At 39.7% G+C, this 12,924-nt stretch overlaps 1 pseudogene; it reads left to right on the plus strand.

The window, feature by feature from the left end:
• The window catches only part of LOC144227591 (actin, cytoplasmic 1-like), a 36,437-nt pseudogene extending 31,697 nt beyond the window's left edge, over nt 1–4,740 (plus strand).
• Nucleotides 4,741–12,924: the final 8,184 nt, after the last annotated feature.

Genomic DNA, 12,924 nt, shown 5'->3' on the forward strand with positions numbered 1-12,924 from the left:
ATTTTTTTTTTTTTTTTTTTTTTCACTTGTTTCAAGTCCCCCACCTAGAGGTCTTTACAGTTTTTATAGGTGAGAGGTCTATCCCATGTTGCTTATGTTGACCTATTTGACTTCATTCTCAAGCTCACAAGGGCCACATTTCAATAGATAATCTCTTCATAGGTGTCCTTCCTGGGCCACTTCCCAAGTTATTGCCTCTCATTTCCAAACCCATCCTTTTACAACACTGTATCTCTTGGCTGCAGGGGCTGGGACTCCACATACCATGTTTCTGCTTTGCCAGCTGCTTCCCTAGTAGGCTCTGTCAGTAGGGACATTAGGGGATATGGATGAGGAAGAGGGATTTGCTTCTCCCTCTCTACTTCCTGTTCTTACCGGCATCTCCCCAGCAATACTGCTCCTCCTCCCTTCCTTCCAATAGATGCAACTAGATTCATTTGCAACCTGTTTTAACACCTCCTAAACAGTGTCCCTATTTCCAGAATCTAAGTTTGGCTTGAGGAGGTTCTTCTTTTAAGTTTGTAAATTTTGATACTTTGAATCTCTCCCTTTTGTTTCTACGAGGCCCCAGGAATAGTAGCTGCCTATTACAATCACATCTTTAGTGCCTTGGAATTCTCTTCTTTCTTTCTTTAGTTATCTAGTTTCAACTTTATACCTGATCAAAATTATTTATATTATATTCTCTCTGTTAGGAAAAACTGGTATGGTTTCTAATTCCATATTAGATCTGGACCTGACTGCTACTTTGCCTCTGCCTTCCATTTCCTAATACACATGAAGTAAAAACCAAACATTTGCTAATGGTCTCCAGTCCTTGCTTTCAAATTAATTATTATTTTCAATGTAAGAGACAGAATGTCTTTATAGATAAGAATAGAGGCTGTTTGTTGAATTAGGTAGATCTCGGTTGAATTCTTACTCTACTATTGTAGCTGTTTGAACCTCTCTGAGCCTCAGTTTCTTTATTTGTAAAGGAGGAATACTGTCTACCTCCAAGGACTGTTGAAAGGATTTCAGGATAAGACATGAAAACGACTTAGCATAGTGTCTAGCACGAGACAAACATTAATAAGTGATAGCTATGAAATTTTTACAAATTCTTTTCTGAGTAATATTAAAGGGACTATATTCTTCAAATAAAACAAGGCAAACAAACCCTAAATAAACATGTAGATAAAACAAAAAATAAACAAACAAATAATCCTTAGCCCCAGCAAGATAATGTGTTTTTTATCAATCAATTTTAGTTTACTGATTAGAATTTAAAGTAATGTTTACCTCAAGCCCCTTTCCCTTCCTCCACAGTGAAAAAAAAGGAAGGTGGGAAAATGAAGAATGAGTTAAAATTAACTACAGTTCCACAATTTCTCTCTCTTTACACATAACACAGTTACTCATTCAGTAGTTTTTTGTATACAGAATACTAATTTATTGTTTTATTCATTTATCAATTATATATTGAACACTTAAAATGAGGGAGGTTGGAAGATTTTTTTTTACTGAATACTTTGGGAGATTAAGAAAAAAAAGGAGGTTCAAATCTGTTTCCGCGTCTCTAACTATACTGGGGAGACAGGGCAGGAGCTAAATGTGATATAAGGTAGAAAATTATAATAACTGTAAGAGAGATATAATCTGACTGTAGTTAAGAGTTTGAGTGTAGAAACATTTCTTCTAGCTGGTATTGAGATTTCTGCTATTGGGATTCTAGAAGAAATTTCTTCTAGAGCAGGTATTGGCAAATTATGGCCTGGTGGCTAAATCTGGCCTATTGCCTATTTGTGTAAATGCTTTTTATTGGAACACAGCCATGTTTGTTCATTTGCATATTGCCAGTGGCTGCTTTTGCACTATAAAGACAGAGTCCAGTAATTATAACAGATACCATGTGGTTCTCAAAACATAGAATATTCACTGTCTGACCCTTTACAGAAAATAGCGACTAACCGTTGATTTAGACAGTGGGGAAAGACTTAGAATCCAAAGAAAGATGGGTCCCAGTTAAAAAAGAAAAGAAAAATGAGTCAGAGAAGGCAAAGAAGAGTTTTCAAAAAAGACTGAAGGAGTCAATAGTATCAAATCCAACAATAGCATTTCCCAAAAGGTATACAGAGAAAATGACAGGTAATCCAAGAGATATTGATCTCCTTAGTTCATCCCAGGCTGGGGTGGGCCTGAGATGACCGGAACCTTCAGGACTTCCAATAGGGTTGCCAGAATTAGCAAATAATAATACATGACACACAATTAAATTTGAATTTCAGATTTAAAAATATTTAATGCAAGTAAGTTCCATGTAATACTTGAGACATGGTTATTCTAAAAAATTTCTTCTTTTTATGGTGTCCAAATTTAACTAAATGTTTTACATTTCTTCTGGCAAACTCGGCCAGGAGCAGCCTCATCCAGGGCTTGTAGGGGACTGCCTGAGTGAGGAGGTCCGATGGTAAATCTGGTAGTCAACACAAGCAGCAAGGGTGATGGGCAGAATTGGGCATTTCCCATTCCATTCTGACACCCTAATCACTGCCAAGAAGGGATTCTCACTGAGCAGCTACTAAAATTGCTAGATCCGGAGTTGCTGAAAGTGTTTGTGTTTCATGAGCCTGAAGAGGGCACATTAGGTCAGGGGTAAGGTCTTCTGACTAGCAAAGCCATGGGAGGCAGCCTTGAACCTCTGATTTTGTATCAGATACTTCTGTCCTGGGTGCAGCTGCTATTCACTTTTAGTAACATTGAATTGAGGTATATGGTGACAGCTCTAGTAATATGTGTGCAGACTACAAGTAAGAGCTTCATCATTATTTTCAATTATTTAGTAAGAATAATTATTTGCAAAAATATCATAGCAGCACTCCACAATAGCTAAAACATGGAAAGAGCCTAAGTGTCCATCAACAGATGATTGGACCAAGAAGATGTGGTTTATCTATACCATGGAATACTACATGGCAATGAGAAACAATGAAATCTGGCCACGTGTAGCAACATGGATGGACCTTGAGGGTGTTATGCTGAGCGAAATAAGTCAGGCAGAGAAGGACAAATATCATATGTTTGCACGTATAGGAGGATTAGAAGGAACTTGATGGAGGAACAAGGGGGAGAAGAAGGGGGGAAATGGTGGGGGAAAGGGAGAGAGGCAAACCATGAGAGACTCTTGAATGCTGACAAAAACTGAGGACTGATGGGGGTGTGGGGGAGGGGGGATGGGCATGGAGGAGGACACTTGTGGGGATGAGCACTGAGTGTTATGTGGAAACTAATTTGACAATAAACTATTTGTAAAAAAAAAAAGAATAATTATTTGCAAAAATAAACAAGTAAGACTACATCCAACTGAAAAGCTTCTGCATAGCAAGGGAAACAATCAACAAATGGAAAGGCAACTACTGAATGGGAGAAAAATATTTGCAAATTTTATATCCGAGAAAGGGTTAATTTTTAAAATATATAAAGAACTTCTGCAACTCAATAACAAAAGAGAGAAAAACAAAAAAAAAAAATCAGGTTAAAAATTGATGGACCTGAATAGACATTTATTCAAAGAAGACATACAGATGGCCAACAGCTGTAAGAAAAGGTAGGGTGTTCGATATCACTAATCGTCAGAGAAATTAAAATCAAAACTACAATGCCTGCTCTACTGCACCCTGGGGCCCACCACCTCCACCAGAAGAAACCACCCTGCTTATCATCACTGTAGCTCTGGCATGTGCAAAGCTGGCTTTGCTGGGGATGATACCCCCATCCCTGCCCAGGCCATGTTCCTGACTACTGTTGGGCACCCCTGAAACCAGGGCATCATTGTGAGCATGGGGCAAAAAGACCACTTGGGCGATGAGGCCTAGAGCAAGAGTGGCATTCTGACTTTTAAGTTATCCCATAAAACATGGCATCATCACCAACTGAGACAACATAGAGATGATCTGGCACCACATCTTCTACTACCCCAAGGAGCTCCCCTGGCTACTGACTGAAGCCCCCTGTCAACGCCAACTGAGAGATGATTCAGATCACACTATAGACCTGCCAGATTTTTCCTATGTATGTGAACATCAGGCCGTGTTGTCCCTGTGTACCTCTGGCTATACCACTGGTATTGTCATGGAGTCTGGGGGCCAGGTCACCCACACAGAACCCATCGATGAGGGCTGCACCCTGCCCCATAACATGCTGTATCTGGTCCTGGGTGCCTGAGACCAGAAAGACTATCTCATGAATATCCTCATGGAGCATGCCTGCAGCTTCACCACAGTGGCTGAGTGAGAAATCCTGCATGGTATTGTGGAGGTCTTGGAGCAGGAGATGGGGTCACAGCTGCATCCTCGCCCTCCCTGGAGGAGAGTTATGAACTGCCCAGTAGTCAGGTGATCGCCGTTGGCTGCAAGCAGCTCTGGTATCCAGAGGTGCTATTCCAGCCCTCTTTCCTGGGTATGGAGTCCTGTGGCATCCATGGAACTACCTTCAGCTCCCATCGTGAAGTACTGTACTCCTACAAGGTGCTTTCTGGTGGGGCCACCATGTCTCCTGGCTCACTGACAGAATATGGAAGGAGATCATGGCCCTGGCCCCCAGCACAATGTAGATCAAAAGCATGACTCCTCCTGAACGTAAGTACGCAGCGTGGATGGGGGCTCCATCCTGGCCTCGCCATCCACCCTCCAGTGGATATGGATCATTAAGCAGGAATACAAGGAGGTTGGCCTCGCCATTGTTCTCCACACATGCTTGTAAATGGACTTTGAGCAGATGCATAGCATTTGCTGCATGAGTTAATTCAGGAATGTAAATTTTCCCTGCCAAATATATATACACCTCATGCTAGTCTAGTGAAACTGGAATAAGCCTTTGAAAAGAAATATGTCCTTGAAATGTGTATATGATACTAGCACTGGGTTGTTAGAACTTGTTACTATTTTTGACCTTGTATTCAAGTTAACTGTTCCATTTGTACAATTAGTATCCTGTATATATCTTTGCCTTAAACCCTAGTACCTGCTGCTTTATCACGTCATGGCTGAGATGAGAGCATGTTTATGGAAGAGAAATCCATTGGCTTCATGAGAGTCTACCAGACCATGAGATTCTTGATCTGTGCAGGCCATTACTGTATAAAAGCTGCTTATTCCAGTATTTCTGTAGAGGCTGGTGAGAGTCCTCAAACAGATGTCATTCTGCTGTGGCCATATCTGATAGGGTTGGGAAGGTCTAAGCCTTTGGATCAATTTTTTTTCTTAGCTAATGTTTTCCCACCAGAACACCATGGGTTGTTGCTTGCCTTGAGCTGAGAAAAGTTTGCATTTACACCTGTAAATTTAGTCATCCTTTTCATTTATGTAAGGTTGTGTGTGTGTGTGTGTGTGTGTGTGTGTGTGTGTGTGGACGCGCGCACGCGCAAAATTCTCAATTCTTTGGGAGATGACAACTAATTTTAGTTTTCCACTGTCACAGGATAACATTAGGCCCCAGAAGTGTGTCTTATGTGAGGAAAATAAAGTGCTGCAGTAAACCAAACCAAACCAAAACCAAAAGCCACAATGACATATCAGCTCACATGTGTTAGAATGGCTCATGTGAAAAAGACAATACAAGTGTTGGTGAGGAAGTGGAGAAAAGGAATCCTGTGCACTGCTGGTGGGAATGTAAGTTGGTGCAGTCACTGTGGAAAACAGTGTGGAGGTTCCTCAAAGAATTTAAAAATAGTACTACCATATGATTGAGCAATTCCATTTCTGGGGGTTGATCTGAAGAAAAGTGCTATGAAACTTGCTCTTGCCCCAGATCCCTTGGGAAGAGCATTTCACTGCTTGTGAGGCACTGTTCTCTCCTCATCCATGGATTGTTTTCCCTCGAAGATAGGACATCAAACTTGTTATTAAATCAGATTATTCTTTATCTTTGTCATTTGACAGTTCCTCAGGAACAGAGGCTGAAATGGATTTTGTAGGGCAGGGTGTTTATTAGGGATCCCCACCTATGAAGAGAATGAGGCCAGAGCAGGATTTGGCAGAGGACACTGCACTGTGAAGCATTCAAAATCTGGGCCACCCACCTCCCAACCCACCCCATCTCCAGGCAGCTCTGGAGCAGTCAAGCCCCCTTGAACTTGTTCCCTACTGGGCCACTGTGGTTGGGTCCTTAGCCTCCTGCCTAGTTGCCCATTAGATATGAGCTGCCCCTGTCATTGTGTCCCTGGGCAAAGTGGGACAGTCCCTGAGCCAAGCCTTACCATGAAGAGGAGTTGGAATGGTGCATTCCCTGCCTGCGACAAATATTGCATTTGCAACTCTGTATTTTATTTTTATTTTCAAATTATTTGATATAAGGAAAATGTAATGAATTTTTTCCACCATATCTATGCAGAGGCTCCCAAATCCCCTACAGTTTATTCAGTGTGCTGTTCAAACATAATCATTTCCTAGTTGTGCCAGTGATATATATATAGCACCGTGCTCTTCTGAAGTTGAGAAGAAAAGGCCTTGAATCATCTTAATTTTTATCCTTTCAGTGTCTTGAAGGAGGTAGATATGGCTTGGAGTGCACACATTTGATCCCCAAGAAATATGAATATCAAAGGACCCTAGCTGTTTATTTTGGCAATGTTCTGATACTTAAAAGCCACCAGTGACACGTATATTCATGGCTTCCTCTTAATTTGGTGGTTCTTGGCAGTAGCAAAAACTGTTAAAAACAGTTGAGTTTCATATGAAAGCAACAAGTTCCCTGCGTCATTCTTCCTTGGCTGCAACTTTTACTGAGTTTGTATAACTCTGACCTGCTGCCATTCAAAGAATTTTTCTCCTCACCTGTGTTTTGGAATTTGATACCTGGATATTGAAAAGTCTCAGTTGACTCATGATCATAAATCATCCTTTTTTATGTTTTTTAAAAAAATTTTAATTTTTTTTTACTTTTGAGAGAGACAGAGACAGAGATAGAACATGAACAGGGGAGGGGCAAAGAGAAGAGACACAGAATCTGAAACAGGCTCCAGGCTCTGAGCTATCAGCACAGAGCCTGACACAGGGTTTGAACTTACAAACCACAAGATCATGACCTGAGCTGAAGTAGGATGCTTAACGGACCAAGCCATCTAGATGCCCCTAAAAATGTTTATTTATTTATTTTATGAGAGAGAGAGAGAGAGAGAGAGAGAGAGAGAGAAAGAGAATGTGAGTGAGGGAGGGACAGAGTAAGAGGGAGAGAAAGAATCCCAAGCAGGCTCACACTGTCAGCACAGAGCCTGACCTGGGGCTCCATCTCACAAACCATAAGATCATGACCTGAGCTGCTCAACCGACTGACCCACCCAGGGACCCCATAAATCATTATTTCTTAAACTTGGATAAATAGCAAAATTACTTGGAGTGGGAGAGACTTTTTAAAAGGGTTGGAACCTGTTTGAAGAAGGTCATAAGTGATAATCACAGAGCATCTCCCCTCCCCACTTCACTACCCCTTCTTTCCCCTCCCCAGATTTATTAAATCACAATCCCCAGGATGAACCTGTGTATTTAATGGATGCTTATGTTTGGAAAATGCTGACCCAGTGTGGCATTTAAAGCCTTGTATAGTCTTTCTCATCCTATATTTCTAGCCTGATTTCCCACTGTTTACCTTCACGTGTTCCTGTGGCTAGCAAGCCAAGCTACTCCCCACACAGATCCTGTGGGAGCTGAGCTGGGGCTTGGGCAGACACGACACGTAGGAGGGAAGGACATCTTGTTCTGGTCTTCCTCCCAGCCTCTCAGGCTCTGAAAACTTCTCCACAGGGCAAGCTGATGTTTCTGTTTGAATAGGAGTCCCACCACTGCGTGTTTCCAGGGGGTGTTGTTTTTAGGGTGTTTACTTTTATTTTTAGTAAAGAATTTTATTTTATACTCCTGGCTGTGAGTACTGTTAACAAATTGGTGCATGCTGTTTTAATTGTTCTATATCTTCTATTCTTAGCCCATTTCAGGACTTTGCTAACTTTTCAAGTTTCCTGTATGTGCTATCTTTCCCTGTATTTTCTAAAAATAGTCTTTATGTTCTCATTTTTGCCCCTAATATTTTATCCTGCTAACTTGGATTAGGATTCTTTGTTTTTTTCCAAAAATTTAAAAATACTTTTTGAGAGAGAGAGAGCACAAACAGGGGAGGGGCAGAGAGAGAGGGAGACACAGAATCTGAAGCAGGCTCCAGACTCTGAGCTGTCAGTACAGTGCCTGACTCAGGGCTTGAACCCTCAAACCATGAGATCATGACCTGAGCCAAAGTCAGATGCCTAACTTACTGAGCCACCTAGGTGCCCCAGGTTCTTTGTTTTTTATTTTGCCAGTTTTACCTTATATCACTTGTATTAATAGCTTATTTTGTTATTTATAATTCAAAACCTCTTTTGTTCCTGATTTCTAACTTTGAAATCTAGGATTATTTTTTTATGAATTTGTGTTATCCTTACTTTGAAGTTACTTTGAATTTTAATATCATAAGTTAAACATACTTAATATTTGTTAAGTTCATTTTTTTATATTCATGTTTAAAAAAATTTTTTTAGTGTTTATTTATTTTGAGAGAGAGACAGACAGATAGAGCGTGAGCAAGGGAAGGGCAAAGAGAGAGGGAGACACAGAATCCGAAGCAGGCTCCAGGCTCTGAGCTGTCAGCACAGAGCCTGACATGGGGCTCGAACCCATGAACAGTGAGATTGTGACCTGAGCCAAAGCCAGATGCTTAACTGACTGAGCAACCCAGATGCCCCTATATTCATGCTTTACATTTAAAAGTACCTATTGTTTTTAAAGGCCTTATTGCTTGTTTTACATTTATATTTATATTTTACATTTAAAAATATTGATTTTTTATTGCTAGGTCATAGGGGAGTTCTATTGTTAATTTTTTGAGGAACCTCCACACTGTTTTCCAGGGGGGCTGCACCNTAAAAAAAATTGATTTTTTAAAGGCTTTGTTATGTGGTGTTTTTGTGAATGTTAATTGCTTTTAAACTTATGTCTTCATCTATTACATACTTTTTATTGTTATCTATTGCATACTTTTAATGATAACAACTTCCATTAGATTTTTGTTGTTGTTTCTGGATTTAGTCCTTGATTTTTGCATAATGGCTAGCAAGAATGGACATTGTGGGGCAAGCTCATCAAAACCGGTGAGGCCAGATGCTCATTGGTTGTCATTTTGATAGTCATCCAATGTGTTGCAGCATCCTTAAGCACTTTCCCCCATACACACATTTAATTTCACATTGTAAGAACATATATATGAGAAGTCTTCCAACATGAATAATGATTTTATCTGGAGAAATGGCATACTTGTTCTGAGAATATTATGGCTTTCTTTGACATTGTATGCTATTCAGTCCTAATATGCCCCTTATAAAATCCATGCTGTAGCAGTTAAGGTTGTACTCTTTATTTCATTTCCTTTGAGATGGTCTTGAGACTGCTCATTTGACTGATTAAACTCTGAGTCCTACCCCAGGGCAGTGGACGCCTCCACTTCTGAGGACTGGTTTAATTCACACTACACTCTTGACTCTGGGTGAGGGTGATTTGTCAGGTCTCTGGGAGGCATGCCAAAGAGGCACGATGCCAAACACGTCCAGTGGCTAAGGTTTTAGCTTAGCCAATGGTTGCATTGTTTTGGAGCTGGCAAACCTCTTGAAATGGGCCCGAGTTTCCTCTCTTGAAATGCTGTTAGGAGTGTAAAAGCCCTAGCTTTTCTAATGCATTTAATATCCAGTCTGTAGGGGAAAAAATGCATTTTATTTAAGATTTGAGATACTTTTCCTCTTAATTTTAGGCACCAAACAAAGAACCCTGAGACGGTTGTGGTGGACTGGCTGCCCAGTCCTCTGGGTGTTGCGAGGAGGACCTGTTTCTTTCAGTTCTCCTTCTCTTGGCTTCAGGTTTTATGTGATTTGCTTCAACATACAGTCATCTTTCTCACTGAGGCACCTGCTCTCTGCTTGGATATCAGTTTACATTTTGAAAATCTTCTTTAACTTCAACTTACTCAAAGTAAAGTTAATTATTTTTAGGGATCTATAGCCAAGATTGAAAGTAAAATTGCTGGAGATCTATGTTAAATGATTGAGGAATGTCATGATTGCTTTCTTGTAGACCAGGGGTCAGCAAACCTTTTCTGTACATAGTCAGGTAGTAAACATTTTATTTTTTGCAGGCTCTGAAGTCAGTTACAACTATTTAAGCAGCCATAGGCAGGTAATAGGCAGATAATATGTAAATGAATGAATATTTCTGTATTCTCATATAACTTTCCTTATAAAACAATCAGTGGGGTGGGTAGGTCCACTGGTTATATTTTGCTTAGGCATAGTTTGTTGACCCTTGATGTAGATCATTTCTTTAGGGAAAGATATGTCAACCTAACTTGAAACATTTGCACAACTCTGGAGGATTAAGGATGGTCACAAATTTTTGCTACTTCTGCTGTTGAGAGATAGGCACTCATTCTCTTCTACCTGAATTTAGGCTGCCTTAATGATTTTCTTGTCCTCTACAATGAGGTGGAAGTGAAATGTTGTCCCTTCTGAAGCTAGCTCTTAACAAGATTTACAGCTTCCCCCTGGGCTTCTGGGAACAATTAGTGAGGCTTAAGGCACCATGTAAGAAGTCAAACCATGGTGACTCCATGACATACTCAAGGTTCATTCCCTCATTTTGTTCAAGTCTCTGCTCATAAATGGCCACTTCAGAATGAGATCTTTGACCAGTTTATATCTAAAATCACATGTCTTTCTCTACCCTAGTGTAGTGGAGGGAGGGGGCATTTTGCCTCTACTCTCCTCAGTTCTCCACCTGGGGCCATGCAAATTAAACTGAGAAAAGACAGATTAATAGGGGGAAACATACACAAACTTTATCTGATATAATTTTTTATTGACAAAGGGGCCTTACTAGGTAAGAAATGAGAACCCAAAGAAGCAGCTGACCTAAGAGCTTATATACCATGTCTAACAAAGAGTAGTAGATCATGGAGATGTGAAAAGATGAAGGAAAAGGGCTTTAGGCTTTTAAGGGTGATGAGCTGTGGCAAGGTAAATATATGGGGCAAGCTAATAGAAAGTAAGGGCCATTTCGGTAAGGTTTGCTTGTGCAGGCCTATCTTGGCACCAAAATTTGGTTTTCTTCTTAACCATAAAACTTCCCCAGGAGAGGGGATTTATGGCAGTCCTCATTTCTCAGAAGTTTCTGCTCCTAGTCCAATAAGGGAAACTCCAGGAAGACTTCTTTCTGCATCTCCCAATTCTCATAGCCTTCAGCTCAAAACACCTCATCTGCACAAGTGGCATATTTTAGGGTAGTGTATTCTGATCCCCTTCATTGCTTACTTTCTTTCTCTTTTTTCCTGCTTTATATTTTTTCATAGCATTACAGATTTGTTTATGTATTTATTTTTCTGTCTATTGTGAGTGTCTCATACTAGATTGTAAAAACGAAGCCAGAGATATGTTTTTTTCTACTATCCTGGCTCATGTAAGGTGCTCAGTAAGCATTTTTTTTTTTAATGAATAAATCTTAGACTTCTTGTTTTATTAATTTCATATGTATTTATTTAAATTGCCTGTAGTATTTTAGATAATGGGTTGACATGATTAATAAATAAAGTAACAACTTTCTTCTATTAAATAGCTTTCCCTGATTGCAAACACTTCCAGAAGCTGGGAATATTTTCCCTTCTCTTCCTGTCACCTCTGTTTCAGGACATCTAAATGCTTATCACTAGAGTAAATGCCACATCTTCCATGAAGTCTACCCCAATTCTTCATTCTAATCATCCTTTCCTTCTTTCCCCTCTACCCCTAGCAAATAATATTTTACTTCTGTAAAGCCATGGAAGAATCTCATTTATATCTCATCTTTTTAAAAGTCTTTTTATTTATCAATGACTTTTATTTCCTTACTGTAATAATATATGACTTGAAAGTAAAAACCCTTATCTGAGTATCTTTGATTTTTATAAAACCAACTTATATATATAATTGTCTTTCTCTGTGTGTGTGTTTGTGTGAGAGAGAGAGAGAACAAGAATGAATGAAGGCATGTATTGTTATGGAACCTGGTCTGGATCACCCAGTGGAAGAACCAAGTGGCACTTGGAGATCTTAGAAGCAGGAGGTTTATTTCACACCAGCAGGGTCAGAGGAGATCACTCTCCAGAGGTCTGAGTTCCGAGTGTAAGGATGGGGGAAAATTTATAGTCTGTTATTCCGCATTAGTAGTAATTTGATGGGCACAGAAGTGGGGCAGGAAGAAGAACCCAGAAGAGGAGTCTTCAGGAGGGAACTGGAATTTCCCTATCAGTCCTGCCAGCCATCTTGTAACAATTTTTTTCCTATCAGTATTAATAAATGTAAAACACTATTGAAAATAGGCCAAAAATGGGTAGTCCTTTTAGGAATACTTTACTGCCTGTTGACTCTAAATTTCTCCCTTCCTAGTACTATAACTCTAAATAAGATCTGAAAATCACCTTGCAAGAAATAAAGTAAAAATCATTTCAAATATCTTAATGAAAATTAGGCCAAAGAATAAAAGGTAAAAAGAAAGAAAGAAATCCTAGCATCCTCGTTTACTGTCTTTTGTGCTCTGATTGTTTGTGGATGTGCAGGATGATTTGTGATAGAATCATCTTGATTTTTTTTTTTTTGGCCAGACTCAAATATTTTTTATTTCATGAGAATTTGGAATAGCTTTCTTACACTTTAGATCCTTCCCACGTCCTTACCATGGCACAGATATCTTCTGCTGTAAGATTATGTTCAGTGGACAACCTGGTTGTTAAAAATTATTTGTCAATCTGTGCTAAATCTGGGAGAAATGTAAATCATTATCAAAAATTAATTTTATCTTTGTATGAGAAAAATATGAAATCATTATAATTCCAATGGTGTTA

This window comes from Crocuta crocuta, unplaced genomic scaffold (assembly GCF_008692635.1).
Source record: "Crocuta crocuta isolate KB4526 unplaced genomic scaffold, BGI_CrCroc_1.0 scaffold41, whole genome shotgun sequence".
NCBI lineage: Eukaryota > Metazoa > Chordata > Mammalia > Carnivora > Hyaenidae > Crocuta > Crocuta crocuta.